Consider the following 18,025-nt stretch of genomic DNA (forward strand, 5'->3'; position numbering starts at 1 on the left):
CTGCAATTCTTAGAGGACCTAATATTTTCCTTATAATTCTTCTATCTAATATTTCTAATTTATGGAGCTTGTAGTTCAGTGCTAGACATTCGCTGGCATAAAGGCATTCTGGTTTCACTACTGTGTTGTAGTGCTTTATTTTAAGTGTTCTTGTTAAGCACTTTTTGTTATAAGTATTCTTAGTTATACCGTAAGCTCTTTCCATCTTTTGTATCCTCTCCTCTATAGCAGATTTTTCTAAACCATTTTCTTGAATTGTCTCACCCAAATATTTGAATTTTTTCCTTTTCTATTTGACCAAGATCCGTTATTAAAACTCTGGGGCAATTTTCATATTCGTCAAAAATTTTGTTTTCTCGGCAGAGATTCTCAAGCCTGTCATGTTGGCTGTTTTTTTTTTCAAGGAGATTGACTTGCATTGCTACATCTGTAAGGCTTTCACGCTAAAACAACATTTGTTGAGCTTTCCTCCTTGCTCAGTAGTTCTTCATTTTCATCAATTGTTGTGATTTCCCTTCCTCCGACCAGGTACGTCGTGTTGGTTACTTCTCATCTTCCTCAAATCTCCTTGCGTGAACAATTTTCCTGAGCACACTTCTATGCTGCAGATTAGGTGATCTTAATTCAGTGAGACTTTTCTCTACTTGCTTATAACATTTTGATTTCGATTGATGTGCAGAAATGTGGTTGTTTGATAAGTAAGCCTGTTGTTACTCATTCTTTCCAAGCGGCTTAAAAACTGAATTCGTCGCAGTCTCGTTGTATCAACAAGTTTAGATATTTTGAAATATACTTACGAGTTGGGTTTGGAGTAATGTATTGCGTGTTTAATACTTGGCCCTAAGATTTGTCTCATAATGAATGAAATGTCGTATGGCTTTTAGTGCCGGGATTTCCCAGGACGGGTTCGGCTCGCCAGGTGCAGGTCTTTCTATTCGACTCCGGTAGGCGACCTGCGCGTCGTGATGAGGATGAAATGGTGATGAAGACAACACATACACCCAGCCCCCGTGCCATTGGAATTAACCAATTAAGGTTAAAATCCCCGACCCGGCCGGGAATCGAACGCGGGACCCTCTGAACCGAAGGCCGGTACGCTGACCGTTCAGCCAAAGAGTCGGACAGTCTCATAATTTTCCTTTCCTTCTCCAATTGTTCACTTAAAATTTTGTGATTTCTGATGCATAAAGGAATTCGGGTTAGATCACTGTTAAGTAACGAAGAGTTTTACCGTTCTTTGTGTGTTGAACAACGCTTTCCATTTTCTTTTAATTCTTTTTCATTGCCATTTTCAGCAATCCATTCGCCTAAGTACTTATAAAACACATTACACTAGCAATTTTATTCCTATCAATGTTAAGTTCAGTTGGAGACGTTTTGGTCTTTGTCACTGTTATTATGTTGTTGTTGTTCTTTGCCATTAGGTTCTACTATGGATCACGTGAAGCATCATTCATTTCTGGTTCTTCTTCTCTCAGTCACCCGAGTATTTCTTCATCCCTTCGCAAAGCACTTCTTTACGTTCTTTCAATCAGGCGTGGCCGCACCGTTTCATGTTTACTTTTTCTCACAAGTTGCTTTATGTCGCACCGATACAGATAAGTCTTATTGCGGTGATGGGAGAGAAAAGGGCTGGGATTGGGAAAATAGTAGCCATGGTCTTAATTAAGGTACAGCCCAAGCATTTGCCTCGTGTGAAAATGGAAAACTAAGGAATACCATCTTAAGGGCTGCCGACAGAGGGGTTCGAATCCATTACCTCCAGAATATTGGATGGTGGCCGCATTTTACTGACTGCAGCTATCGAGTTCGGTGCACCGTTTCCTTTTCTTGAGATCTTACATAATCCTTTGATCACGGAATACCATATTTCTTTATGGTCAACCTATTGTACGCGCACCTTTTTGTACTCGGTTGAGGAGTAAGAAGGGAGCACTGCCTGTTCCGGTAGTATTGCCAACTGAATGGAAATGAAATCTGAATTCAATCGATATTATGATCCATCGATATGAATTTTCTAAACCTTCTTTATCTTACGCCAACAACTGTGTCACACACACAAAATATATAATGCTATATAACATTTCCCGATGCGAAACGTGTTCCAAGCATGAATTCTATAGTTTGGCTTTGCTGTGTAAACAACAACAGTACGAGTACTTAAAGTGTACGCCAGATGTCGTACAGCGATGATAAGCGATTCTTAGCTTGTGTTTCAAAGGTTGCCAATACGAATCTCGAAGATAACCGAAGTCAACCGCTTCAGCACTAGGGCGTAAATCTCTCGCTAAAAGTTGCGCAGATAATACACTAATTTCTATTATATACTGCGTGGTGTGGTATGTTCTTTTCCTCCATGTTCTCCTTGAATCCTTTAAATCAATTAATTTGTGTCTTCTTGTTTCCCATGTATTCCAGAATTCTCTGGAGATGTTTTCTCCGGTGGCATTATTTCGATGTGTCCGTACAAAAACATCTTCTCTCTTTAACTGATGATGTGATTTTCTCTTTTTATCCGTTTGTATAATTCCGCATTCCGTCGGAGTCGAAATTATTGTCCCACTTTCATAGGCCCTGCCAACGGCCGTAGCTGTGTTGAAACAGCGGATCCCGTGAGATCTCCGAAGTTAAGCAATATTGGGCGTGGTCAGGAGTTGGATGGGTTGCCACGCGCTGTTGGTGGTGGGGGGGGGGTAAGGGAATGGAGGACCGGAAAGGAACTGGCCACCCTACCACACGTAAACTCCGGCTCAGGAATACCTCTGAGGAGGTTCGGACCTGCCTTCGGGCAGAATAACCCTTACCTTACCTTACCTTCATAGGCACTCATATTTTCCTTAAGATGTTTTCTAGTAAGCCCTTCCTGTTCAGAGACATGCATTCAATCACATACAAAATGGTCTGACACGGTGGTTATGCGGTTCAGGTCCTGTTGGCCGAAAATACTTTCATCATAATATTGGGTGGCAGAGTAAGGAAGGTGGTAGTGTAGAATTCCTAATCACTAGATTGCGTGCCAAAGGCTGGATTCACTTCCAAAACCTCTCGGCTTCTTGCTATGGCATGAGGGCATATGACGTGATTCGTCCCTTGTATGGTGACGTTAAGCGGTGAGAGCAGACCATATGGTGGTATTCGACGGGAGTAGGCTATGTGCCAGCACCGGATTTAACTCTCTCCCTTCCTATTACGTATCATAATCAAGAAATTCACCTCATTAACTCCTCTGTTAATGATATTATTATTATTATTATTATTATTATTATTATTATTATTATTATTATTATTATTATTAATATTATTGCCAGAAAGGTACGAAGTGAGTTGGCACCATGATTCTAGTTTGCACTTAGGAGTTGTTCGGTTTGAACCTAGTCATCAGCAGCTTTGAATATGGCTTTCCGTGGTTTTCCATTTTCACACCAGGTGAATGCTGAGGCTGTACCTTCATTAAGGCAATAGCTGCTTTCTTTCTAGTCCTAGTCTCTCCTATCCTAGTCGTGGTAGTCTGTAACGCCCACTAACTCTTTAAATCTCAGGGTGGGGCTGGATGAAGATGCATACACTATCATTATAGACCGATATGCCTTTCAGCGTTCAGTCTGCAAGCCTCTGTGAAATTACTAAACGTCACGTAATCCTCTATTTGCAACTAGTGCTCTGGCCTCATTTAGTTCTATACCTCTTATCTTTAGAAACTGAGTCTAACCATCGACGTCTTGGTCTCCCTCTACTCCTCTTACCCTCCATAACAGAGTCCATTATTCTCCTGGGTAACCTATCCTCCTCCATTCGCCTCACATGACCCTACCACCGAAGCAGATTTATTTGTACAGCTTCATCCATCGAGTTCATTCCTAACTTAGCCTTTATCTGCTCGTTCCGAGTACCCTCCTGCCGTTGTTCACACCTGTTTGTACCAGCAATCATTCTTGCTACTTTCATGTCTGTTACTTCTAACTTATGAACAAGATATCCTGAGTCCACCCAGCTTTCGCTCCCGTAAAGCAAAGTTGATCTGAAAACAGATATTTCTCCAGATATAACAGACTATAAAGAAGTTAATAACGTGTGTTGTAGGCTACAGCGTTTCTAAAGAACAGTTTAAAACTCAATGAATTTTACTGAGAGGTATGAAACATTGTTTTTAAATCCAGAATCTTGTAAAATTGCGGCTCTAATTAACGTAGTCCGATGAATAAATGAAATATCTTCCAAATATTCATCACTCTAGTTATGTCAGTTTCTTAATTTTGAGAACTTCATCAAAGAAAAGGATAGCTCTGAAAAATAAATACGAAATTCCGTGTGTGGAGGGACAGCAACGTACTTCTAGCGGTCCCTAGTGGAGTCACGCAATTTGTAATAATCCCGTACGGTACTTTAAACAAGCTCATTCCATTATTTTCCTGACAAAACTTAGATATCTCCTCATTCAATTTAATATGTTTTCCACAAGCCCGCGGGGTGTATTTTGGAGATCCCTGATGTAAACAATTTACATGCAGCAAAACGATTAATATACTCTATTAATACACAAAGGTTTTACTGCATCCAATGAAGGAAAATGAAATCAATCAATCAATCAATCAATCAATCAATCAATCAATCAATCAATCAATACTGATCTGCATTTAGACCAGTCGCCCAGGTGGCAAATTCCCTATCTGTTGTTTTCCTAGCCTTTTCTTCAACTATTGCAAAGAAATTGGAAATTTATTGAACATCACCATTGGTAAGTTATTCCAACCCCTAACTCCCCTTCCTATAAAGGGATATTTGCCCCAATTCGTCCTCTTGAATTCGAGCTTTATCTTCATATTGTGATCTTTCCTACTTTTAAATCCATCACTCAAACATATTCGTTTACTGATTTCATTCCACGCCATCTCTCCACCGACAGCTCGGAACATACCACTTAGTCGAGCAGTTCGTCTCGTTTCTCCCAAGTCTTCCCAGCCAAAACTTAGCAACATTTTTGTAACGCTACTCTTTTGTCAGAAATTATCCAGAAAAACCGCTGTATGATTATCTAAATTCATTTGTTTTAAATCGAAATACACACACAAGCATATTAGTTACATTTGGGAACATAACGGGTTGTGTGTTCCAACTACAATGTTCACACCAATATTTATACACAAGTAAATTAACAAATACACTCTTTAATTTAATTATTAATGATACAGAAACAAGTTTGAGAGCAGAATGAGACGTAACTTTAATACTGAATTTTAATACGAGGTACTGTTTTGAACTAATAAGTAAGGCTACATTTTTAATAATCGAGTAGAATATTTCATCTAGAATGTTACTGTGAAATATTTAAAACATTTTCACAGCCTGTTTCCCGTTTCAAGAATGGAATGAATGAAGCTCCCATCTAGCGGCGAGGGAAGGAACTGTACACTGTACCAAAGTCTGTCGCACTTCTCTGGGCAATGATAAGTGACTGACAGATGAAATGAAATTATACCGGAATGAAAAATGACAGGGAAAATCGGAGTACCCCGAAAAATGTCTCTCCCGCCTCGATTTTATCCAGCAAAAGTCTCACATGGAGGGCCCGGGATATGAATCACGAAAACCAGCGGTTAGAGGCCGGTACACTGCTGCCTAGGCCATTTAGGCTCACTTTGAAATATGATCTGCAAAATTTATGGCGTACTGAGATTTCATTGATTCTATAACATTATACTGAGAAGTACCGAGTCAACTGAAGGAATAACTGTAGCTTCTGCCTTACTAAAATGTCAAGGTACGGATGAATACTGTTACATAGTCTCACTACTATATAAATTGAAGAGTTGTTACGAATTTCAGATTTACTATTTGAATGAAATAACAATTTTCTTGGTCGACGTAGTTTTTGTGGTGTGTAAACACATTTCAGTCTTCAGTTTTGTAATTCATTACTTTATACTGAATGCCTCCGTGGCTCAGGCGGCAGTGCACCGGCCTCTCACCACTAGGTTCCGTGGTTCAAATCCCGGTCACGCCATGTGAGATTTGTGCAGGACAAAGCGGAGGCTGGGCAGGTTTTTCTCCGTGTACTCCGGTTTTCCCTGTAATCTTTCATTCCTGCGACTCTCTCCAATATAATTTAATTTCATCTGTCATTCATTAATCATTGCCCCAGAGGAGTGCGACAGGCTTCGGCAGCCGGCACAATTCCTATCCTCACCGCTAGATAGGGGCTTCATTCGTTGCATTCCTGACCCGATCGAATGAGTGGAAACAGGCTGTGGATTTTTGTTATTTTATACTGGAAACTGAAATGTGTGCGATTTGGTCTGAGGTGCATGCTATTCACACCATGTTCCTCGAGCTTCATTGAATAATTTATGAAGGTTATGCAGTTCCTGTAAAATAATAATAATAATAATAATAATAATAATAATAATAATAATAATAATAATAATAATAATAATAATCGTGTGGCCTGAGCTGCCGTGTGCTGACATTCCGATTTGACGCCATCTAGTTATCTGCTCGTCAGATTTCGACGTTCTGTTTTACTCTAGGTCACTAGATGGCAGACCGATTAAACCGAAACTTTCTAGGGCGTCTATGACTGAGATTTAATCAATTTTGTCGGGTAAACTCGAGTTTGAAACTGCTATCTTGGGATCCCGAGGCCTACACTCTACCACTGATCCACAGAGGCAGCTAGTTCCCTGTGATTTTATAAGACATGTATATTAAGCCTGTTGTACACCATGAAATGTTTCTTTCAGTTCAATACTTTACAAGAACAATTGTCAAATCTTGTCAAAGATTGTTCAACGTTGCTGAAGATTTCACAAGATTTGGAAAGATTTGGCAAGGTTTGATAGCGTTTTCTTTCGAAATGGGGGAAAGGCAAGCATAAATTATGGTCCTTGGACTGGTGGGGGTGGGGGGATATATTGTTAAAATGAAGAGAAACACGCAATAAATCATCATTTACAGGAGGAAAAGATTAATGTGGTTTCCTTCAACATAATTTTTGAAATGTATTTACTGCAATAACATCATTTGTAGAAGGTATGTCATATTGAATTTGCTTACCTACTGAATAAAAATGATCGCGATGCAACAGAAATTCGTGTCTTTATTGCAAGAAGACATATTAGAGAGTCCACAATAATAATAATAATAATAATAATAATAATAATAACAACAATAATAATAATGCATGATATAATATTTTGTGATTAAGCCGTGTAATAAATGATATAAACAGAGTCAACGCGCGTTTCGAAAGTACCTTGCCTATCTTCGTCGGAAGATAACAGGAAACCGGAACACGATGCATCAATTAATTCTAAGAGAAAAAACAAAGAACTTAAGAGGTAATAGGGACGCCATTTTAGCCCCATGCTAGGGATAACGAATGGCAGTAGTAAAGCATCACTTTGTCATGGTTCTGATAACAGATAGCCACTGAGGTTGAAGCCTGTATCGCGGTTGAAATTATCTGGGTGTTTACGTACAGTATTTCAACCGTCTCCCTGATGATTCTGGGGCGATATTGTTCTATACGGGCAAGAACATTCACTCCTTCGAACATGACATCATGACTAGGTGTTAAAGCATGATCAGCAACAGCTTATTTATCAGGCTGGTTGAGTTCGATACACCTATCATGTTCCTGAATGCGACTGCATATCGTTCTCGAAGTCTGCCCAATGTAAACCTTGCCATAAGTACAGTGAACTCTGTAGATACCAGGTTGTTGCAATTTAGGCAAACTGTCCTTAATTGGTCGCAGGATTTGACTAATCTCAATTGAAGTTCCAGTCACAGTTCGTATATTGTACCTATGTATGATTTTAGCATTACGATCCGTCGTGTTGCGTATGTAAGATGGGTGCGCAGTTGCTCATACATCTTAGAGCATCATGAGAAGTTCTTTTCTGCTTTCTTTTACCAACCATTGATGCGTAGTGTTCCTGTTTCCTGTGTTCTCCCGACGAAGAAAGGCGAGGTACCTTTCGAAACGCGCGTTGAGTGTGTTTATATAGTTTACTACACGGCATAATCGCATAATATTACATCATGAATAGTCAAACGGGTCGTGAAAGTCTAAATAATATCAGTAATAATAATTATATTTAAAAAAATTGGCGTAGCGATGTGGCGATAGAATCTCTTAGAGGGTAACCACTGCAATCAGCCATCCGAGTATTGGCGGGAAAATAATACCTATTTAGAGTAGGGGAAATGCATGTTCTTAGCCAGAAAACATCATTATGCCCTCCAAGACTCACAACCTTGGTAGTATTTTGGTCAGTGCAAAATATCACTGACCCCAATCTACAGTTTTTTAACTGTCCAAAGCATGGAGGAAAGTTCAGCAGAAGCTACTACCCCAGATGGTAAACCACATTCACTTCGAGTGAAGCATGCAGGCCATCGGATTCTGGGGAGTCTGCGCTGACATGCATGGAGGTATCGGTGACTCCAAGAAAGATCAGACACAAACGCTTGAAATTTTTTTTTGCTACTTGCAATGCAAACTCCCTCCTCAAGACCGGCACATTGAAGCGGGTCAATGATGTCTTGTCTCTATATCAGATATTGATCGCTGCAATTCGGGAAACAAGATTCACGGACGAACATTGCTTCGAGTCACAAGGTTATAGAATCTTCAAAGACAAGACCGGTAAACGTGTAGTAAAAGCCATCCCACACTTAGGCACAGGATTTATTGTCAACAGCAAGATTTTGGGTTCGATTGTGGACTTCAACTCCCCTAACAACCGATTCACTACTCCTTCTTTTCGGTATACAAATAGAGTTTACACAATGGTGAACATACATGCGCCTATCAATAGGGCGAATAGGAAGGACCCGGAACGAACAGACGGATTCTGGGAGGAGCTAGAAGATGTTCTCTCAAAGGTACCTGACAAACAACCCATTATTATGCTTGGAGATTTCAGTGCCCAGCATGGTAAGGAACGAAAAAACATCAGAAGATTATTAGAAACTACCCAGATCACAGGAGAACTAATCGTAATGGAGAGCGGCTTGTGGAGTCATGCAGAGCATTCAGTCTGGTCCTAAAGTGAACTGCGTTCAAACACCTGCTCAGAAAACAGAAGACATGGATTTCTCCAAACTCCGTTATCGGTGAATTCCAAATTGCACAGAAAGCGTAACGAAAGATCCAGATTTTTATCCATACTTTTCGAAGATCAAAGTTAGACTAATTCCAAGAAATACCAAGAAGATTGCTCCAAGAGAAACTGATAAGTTTGGCAGAGACAAGCTAGGGAGCAACCAATAATTCACCCACGAGTTGGAAGCATTAACTCCAGAGAATTGGAAACAATTACAAGAGGATATAGACAAAACAGCTAAGGAGACTGTCCCACTCACGAAATCCAGAGATCATGTTTGGTGGGATAATGAATACGATGCAGCAGTACAGCAAAGACAGGCTGCATGGCAGAAATGGAATTACCACAAAAATGTATCGAACAGGATCAACTTCCTAAACGCAAGAAATCTGCGTCAAAAACCATCCGTGGCGTATGTTTAATAAGAAACAGTTGGTACAGATTGAGCGAGACTTCCAAAAAAAAAAATAACACACGTAACTTCTATAAAACCTTCAAACGCAATTTGAACAAATACAGCTCCCAAGTCTACAGTTTAAATATTCCAACGGGAAACTAGCTCACAATGATGAAGATAATTGTCAGATTCTAGCAAGTTATTTTGTAAGCCTCCTGAACTCTGAAGCTCCAGAGACCACATTCGTTTCTGAAAACATCCAAATATCCACCCAGATTCGTCTCCACCTACGAAGGCAGAAATCAGGAAGGTTATCAAAGAGCTGAAGTACAACAAAGCACCGGCTGAAGATTTGATAATTTTCCGAACAGTGGAAGCATGCGGGGGATAAGGCAATTGACGAGTTTTTTGCAATTATTCAAGCGATCTGGGAAAGCGAGAAACTCCCAAGTGGATGGACCTCTGCCGCAATTCATCCACTACATATGGAAGGGGAGATAACAGATATGAACAACTACCGTGGCATCTCTCTTCTGCGAATAACTTACAAGATCCTCTCTAAAGCTCTGCAAAATAGGGCGGAACAAGCAGTCGATCCACATCTGGGTGAATACCAAGGAGGTTTCAGAAAGGGATGTTCATGCGCTGAACAGAAGTCCATCCTTTCATACTAGAAACAAAGGAACAGGGAATTCGTGGTGATATTTGTTTATTTGAGGAAAGAATATGACTCAATTGATCGAACCACTCTATTTCATATCCTTGAAGAGTGTGGATTAGATAACAAGTCAAAAGCAATTATCCAGCAAACCCTGACTAACACCACCTCCAAAGTGAGGTTCAAAGGAGAGATGTCTGATGCCTTTGAAATCAAGACAGGAGTGAGACAAGGAGACAGGCTATAACCTCTTTTCCTCAACTGTGTTTTCGGAAAGGTCATCCGAGAATGGCGGAAAGGAATGAAAATTTCAGGGGTAGAAAATTGGGCAAGGCTAGGCTGCAAGTATATGGATCTTAGAATCGACATTCTAGCCTTTGCAAATGGTATAATGATCTTTCCAGGCGCCATTGATACGGCAGAAGAACACCTTAACCAACCGAAGACTCAAGCCTTTAAGGATGTACTTCAAATCTCCTTTGACAAGACGCACTTCTTGACAAACCTAAAGTCAGCGCCAAGGGAACCGGAGGTCCGACTAGGAAAAGTTAAGCAGGCAGAAATATTTAAATACCTTGGTGAATGGATAGAGCCTAACCTATCAGAGAAAGAAGCCTTCGTGTCATGTATTAAGAAAATGGGGATGACCTACTAACTAACTAAAGACATCTACAACAAGAGATCGATATCCTTAAACGCCTAAATTAGACATTACTGCACTGTTATTCGACCAGAGGCTCTGTAGGCAGCAGACTCTTGCAATGAACAAGAAAGGTCTAATGTAAAAACTAGAGGCCAAAGAAAGGAAGATTTTGAGAAAAATCCTGGGTCCCATCAAAGAAAGCAGTGAGTACAGAAGGCGTCACAAGCACGAATTATACAAGCACGTGGAGAAGATAAGTGACACGATTCGAAAAACGATTGCCTTTTATAACCACGTAACACGAATGTGCCCAGGCAGGATATTAACGTATTTTCAAGATAAGGAAACCAAAAGGGCATGGTTCGCAGAAGTTGAGAAAGATCCACGAGAAATGAAAATTTCTCCTAAAGATGTCCAGAAGCGTGTTCCGCTTAAGGAAAAACTATGTAAGCAGAAACTTCTTCAGGAAATGCCGAAGCTGAAGACAGAGAAAGCGTGGACCCAAGAGAGGAAAGGACAACACCGGAGACGAATGCAGGAGGGTTGGGTGGCAGTTAAAGCTGGAAAAGGGAGACAGTTGAACTGACGTGCTCCCTAGTTGGCCGAAATTAAGAAAGAAAGAAATAATAATAATAATAATAATAATAATGGCGTGTATGCTCTGGAGGGGCGTCGTGAAAGTCTTTCTATTGACGTCTTATAGGTGACCTGCGCGCCCGTGAGGTTGGGGCCCTACTTATGATGATTTACAATGCTTAAGACAGCACACACAACCAGCCCCCGACCCATCGGAATCAACCAATGGAGGTTAACTCGTTCACTGCCGCCTTATTTAAACCTATGAATCGCCCCAGGATTCGATATGCTTTTCTTTCTATTTGTCAAAAGGTAGTAGATGGCACCATCCAACTGAACAGTTATATAAATATCCTAGGTGCCGGTAAGTTGCGCATGTGCGTGCTATTATTACAGCATATTTACATTGTTGCATTGCAAGAAATGATGTTGCACTGTTATGTAATAATCGTTCACACCGAGAATATCCCTCCGTAACTGTTTTCGATACAGTAGTGAATATTATTGCATTCCATCATGTACTGAATGGTATGGACAGAGTCGTGGGTAAGGAGTACAAGATTAAAATAAATAACATCAAAAGAAAAATAATGGAGTGCAGTCGATCGAAGTCAGGTGATGCAGGAAATATTAGATCTATATAAAGTTGTAGTGGGTCCGCTGTCTGTAATTTCGTTTGTTTTTCCAATTTTTCAGATATTCATCAGATTTAGGTCAACTGAAGACCGTATCAGTGGATTTTGACGTTCGTGCCTGTCCGTCTGTTCCACCATCAGGGCGAAACGGCTTGGCAGATATTGACCAAACTTCACATGTAGAATATACTCATCCAGGGAAGGGTTTACATATGCTTATGATTTAAAAATCGCTCAACAGACTAGGGGATTGTAGGGAAAGCACAACAGTTTTCCTCTAATTTCTCTTATACTATTGACGTCTTTTAAAATCCCTGGATTACACGTGAAAAGTCCCTTCATTTTAAACAACTCTTATTACGAGCATAATTTCTCTTACTCTTGAAATGGCGTAGAAAATTACTACTTTCTGCGAGTTTCACGTTCTGCATTGAGTGACCGACAGACCGACAACGAACCTACCGGTTACCACGGCAACGTCTTTGGCTACTTGCCGGTAGGGAAGTAACATAATATAATTTTCGTCAACATTCTTTTAAACTCGTGGTTGTTCCTTGCGTAGAAGGCGAGAGAGACGTCATGCTGCCATTCTGCGATATAGTTGCGGAATACCGTTGGAGGTTACAATCATCTTCGAATTCAACTAAATGAGCTGTACCGTGGAGTGGAGTGTAGCCTATGATTTCACACGGTAAGGGCGTTTTCTGGCATTTGCTATAATTTTTACTGTACGGTATTTCTCTTCTACTTCTGTATTCCGCTTTCATTTCTTGCCTCTGCCTTGCCTCTTTAGGCTTAAGTAATAACACCATAAGTAACCTTCTTATCTGTTTGCCTACGAATCCCTGTGCTTAAATTTCTCCTCTATTACTGTTTTCTTACATCCGTAACTCATATCACCATAACTTAGTGAGGGACATTTCAATTTACAATACATCCAGTTAGTATTTACATATTTGTCCAACTCGGCTGTCCTCAGTTGTAATCCTATTTTCTATTAAATTTCAAATTTCTTAGCTGTATTACTTTATTCCTTAATTCTCCATATATATTCGATTGCTATTCCAGAAACCCGGTCAGTCTTTCCTTTGAGGAAAAATTGCAAGCTGAAGCTGTTCAAATGTGTAAGGTTTTGGCCCAGGAACACATCAAAATATGGAAGCAATTTCAATGACGGTGCATACCTTCGTTTCAGGAAATTGGTGGCTAAACGGCAAGTCGTTTAACCAAACATATAGCATAATCGCGTTTCAATTTGGAGACATCTACGACTTTGTTCTTATGACATATTGTCGTACCTCGATCTCTTATACGTAGTATAGAACTGCATTACTCGATTTTAAGATAAATTAGTTTTTACACTGATATCTTATTGTTTGACACACTTATAGGAAAGATAGAATCATCAAATTCAGTTCGCACATTGACACGACCAGTGGTCATATTGTAGCCAAATTTGAGTAACGTTTGCAAACTGCACCCAACATTCACCCAATGTAATGTTTCTAACTCAATCTAACCCATAATATAATATAGGAGATACGAGAAAATGTAATAGGACCAACTATGTGGAGCGTTAAAATTGGCGTCTTATGGCGGAATCTGTTTGTTGATATGACGTACCGTTTAAAAGCAGTAAAACCGAGCGAGGTGGCCGTGCGGTTAGGAGCGTGCAGCTGTGAGCTCGCATCCGGAAGATAGTGGGTTCGAACCCCACTGTCGACAGCCCTGAAGATGGTTTTCCGGGGTTTCCATTTTCATACCAGGCAAATGCTGCGACTGTACCTTAATTAAGGCCACGGCCGCTTCCTTCCCATTCCTAGGCCTTTCCTATCCCATCGTCTCCATAAGACCTCTCTGTGACGGCGCGACGTAAAGCAAATAACAATAATAACAATAAAAAGCAGTAAATCTCGAAATGAAGGTCTGAACTTATAGACGTGCCCATGCTTATCTACATACATAAAATTATAATGGTCCTCTATCTGTAATTTCGTTTGTTTTTCTAAATGTTCAAATGTTTATCCGATTTAGGTCAACTCAAAGCCGTATCAGTGGTTTTTAGCTTTCGTGTTGTTTGTCCGTCTGTCTGTTTATCCATCTGTTCCACCATCACGGTGAAACGGCTGGATATATCTCACAAAACTTCATATATATAGAGTATACTCATCCAGGGGAAGATTTAGATATACGTATGATTTAAAAATCACTGAATAGAATTGGGGTTTATAGTAAACCACAACAGTTTTCTTCCAATTTCTCTTATGCTACTGATTTTCTGTAAATACTGTGGACTATATGTGAAACGTCGCATCATATTAGGCAACTTTTGTTATGGAAATAATTTCGCTTGGTCACTGGACACCATTTCCTTTGAGGGAAAATTCCAGACTGTTCAAATGTACAAATTTTAGGCCGCGGAAGATATCGAAATATGTAGGCAAATTCAATGACGTCGCAAACCTTCCTTTCATGGTTACTGCTTTCTAAATGGTAAGTCGTTCCTCAAAGCAGATTACACAATCGCCTTTCAGTTTGGAGAGATCTTCAACTTTGGTCCTCTGCCTGATTGCCGCACCTCGATTCTTTATACTTTAGATAGGGCTGCATTTATCGTTTCTAATCAAATATCTCCAACTCGATTGTGACTGGCCTTTCATTATAAAGAAAACTATCCAACACTATTGTGAATGGCAGTTGGCATGTCAGCCTGCCGTTATAGCAGAAACTCCCGAACTCGATTTTTATGGCAGTAGAAAATGTGGCCAGTCGTTATCATCAACATTTCCCTAACGTGTACCTTACATCCCCGTTTTGTTTCTCGGATAGGCTGAGAGACACTGTGTATACAGACATTTACGTAGAAAACCATATACAAGGGAGAATACCGTAGCGAAGCATGAGTACATTTGCTAGTTAGGAAATAAAGTATTTAAGGAAGTAGATGAATATTGTTACTTGGGTAGTAAAATAACTAACGATGGCAGAATTAAGGAGGACATCAAATGCGGACTAGCACAAGCAAAGAAGGCCTTTCTTAAGAAAATAAATTTTGCCCCTTCAAACATTGATACAGGAATTGAAAAGATGTTTGAAGACTTTCGTCTGGAGCGAGGCATTGTATAGAAATGAAACATTGATGATATTTAGCTCAGAAAGAAATGTTGAAATATTGTGTTACAGAAGAATGCTGAAGATTAGATGGATGGATGGAATCACGAATGAAGAGATAGTGAATAGACACATCTTAAGACACCCAGCACTTGTGCCGTTTGTTTTTGGAGGAATCGTGGGTGGTAATTACGGTAGGAATAGAGCAAGGTATGAATGTGACAAGCAGATTAGAGCGGATGTATGACGTAGTAGGTACGTGGAAATGAAAAGCTCAACACAGGACAGAGTGGCATGTAGAGCTGCATCAAACCAGTCTATGGACTGATGACTGTAACAACAACAAGTACATGCATTTAGTTTCATTATTCATTAGTCCTTTATTCCAAACTATATTTGGCCTTTGTATTAGAATATACAACATTGAAACGCTCTGAAATAGGAAAAGCTGTGTCTTCTGCCAGTGACTTGTTACGTGTTCCCTGAGGAAGGAAGGACGGGGTGCTGTGTAGAAGTGGGAAGCGAGCAGTACTGCACTTCGGAAATGGAGAAAAGCCGAGTCTGCAGGAAGCTGTTCGTTCGTTTGAGGCGTCTCCAATAGAGCTGACTCAGCTGTTCATTATATTGGAAGTGCAGTCCGCCTCGCAGGAAGAGATTTTATTATGAAAACAGTTTCCGAGTTTCTCTGGGAGCAAGCTTCCCTCTGACCACCAAAATTTCATCAGAGCTGAGTGTTTTAGCATAAATAGATAAATTGGTTTGTAAAAGCAAGTTCTGTCGAAGTTGCAAGATCACGAAAACGGACGAGTAGCCAGCCGACTCAGCTGTTTTGTACCTCAACATTAAGTTAAGGAATGATTAACTTGTACTTCCACATCACCACTCCGCAAAAAATGTAATTAATAGTACGTTGCCATGACATGACAGATAATTCGAGGTAAGAAGTACAACTTGATAGTACTCAAATTCGGAACCGTTATTTTACAGTTCATTTTTAGAATCTGGTGAAAATTGACACATAACTAGCGTGACCAGAGGCAAATCGATAAAACCGAGGACAAAATAATTTATAAAGGAGAACAACAGCGAGAAAATGACGACATAAAAGGCCTCCATTTAGGTTCTGAATTTAGACTTACAAACAAAATGTATGCATTTCAAAGTTATACAGTGAATTCTTCTTTTTCTTAATCTGTTTACCCTCCAAGGTTAGTTCTTCCCTCGGACTCAGTGAGGGATCCCACCTCCACTGACTCAAGGGCAGTGTCCTGGAGTGGAAGACTTTGGGGAGGAGGATCAGTACCTCGCCCAGGCGGCTGCATCTGCAACGCTGAGCAAGGGCTTTGTGGGGATGGGAAGATTGGAAGGGATAGACAAGGAAGAGGGAAGGAAGCGGCCGTGGCCAAGTTAGGTGCCAACAAGGCGTTTGCCTGGAGGAGATGTGGGAAACAACGGAAAACCACTTCCAGGATGGTTGAGGTGGGAATCGAACCCACTTCTACTCAGTTTACCTCTCGAGGCTGAGTGGACCCCGTTGTAGCCTATGTACCACTTTTTAAATTTCGTGGCAGAGCCGGGAATCGAACCCGGACCTCGCGGGTTGGCTGCTAATCGCGCTAATCACTACACCATAAAGGCGGATCAGTAAATTCTTGCAATATTTAAACAGTTTATTTATTAAGTGTATGGCTAGAGAAACAGAGTCTGTATTAGGCAGGATCTACACTTCTATATACGTATATCTAAATTTTGGATGTGCAGTAGTCTATAATTCCTGGAGTCGCGAGAGCAAAGTCACTAGCACTGCCGTCATACTTTCTTGGCTTAAAATCGGTGGTGGAGTCTGCTGTGTAGCACCGCAGTCACACTCAGGCTTTGAAGTTCTGTTCTGCTTTTAGTGGAACGCTGCACTGTTCAGGTGGTTAGTTCGAATCCTGTTCAGTGTGGAGCATAGTCTACGGGGAAGGTTGAAACCAGGTGGTGGCGTTTCCTTCACCGGAGGCATTGTTGGGTTGTATTTGTCGTTGAGTCTCTTCTGCCATTCAACGGAAGTTTGGTGGTTTCTGTTCCTGAAGTTCATGGCATCTGTGGTTCGTGGTTTCCTTGAATGCAGGTAACTAGTATTTCCATCGTCAATATCATCATGTATCGGCAGTTCTGGGTTGCTCATTATTTTGTTGAATTCTCTTAGCAGAACATCTTTACGTCCGAGATCTGGAGGAGAAATATGACTTAACACTGGTAACCACTGTGTGGGAGTAGATTTGATTGTGTCAGCAATGAGACGCATTGTGGTGCTCAGATATTGGTCTGGGCACTGTTCAGCCAGATAGCAGCACAGTATTTGGCAGTAGAATACACCAACCCTGGAGCTGAGCATCGCAGAGTTGCAGCTGATCACCAAGTCGTTCCACAAAGCCTAGTTTATGTTACGATTTCTTACTTTTTCGGCAACATTCTGGAGATGTTCTTTATAAGACAATGTTCCATCCAATGTGACCCCTAGATATTTAGAGTATCTATTGTGTCTGAATTGCTGGTTGACCGTGTACACTTTTAGCTCCCTATTAGCTATTTTGTTGCTTAGATGGAACCTGCAAACTTCAGTTTTGCTGGTGATTGGTTTGAATACCCACATTTTAAAGTAGTGTGTCAACTTCTTAAGCTCTTCTGTCAAGATCTCTTCCGTATGCTCAACTGTTTGGTTTCTGATAGCGATTGCCCAGTCATCTGCGTATCCAAATTTCCTTGAAAGTGTCTCCGGCATGTCTCCAATGTACAACGTCCAACATGGCTCACGTCCGTAGGTGTAACCTACACGTGACACCTGAGTGGTAATAAGGGAGCAACAACGATCCGGCGATCAGACGTAAAGCTTTCACATCCTGGTCAACATAC

This window comes from Anabrus simplex, chromosome 3, assembly GCF_040414725.1.
Source record: "Anabrus simplex isolate iqAnaSimp1 chromosome 3, ASM4041472v1, whole genome shotgun sequence".
NCBI lineage: Eukaryota > Metazoa > Arthropoda > Insecta > Orthoptera > Tettigoniidae > Anabrus > Anabrus simplex.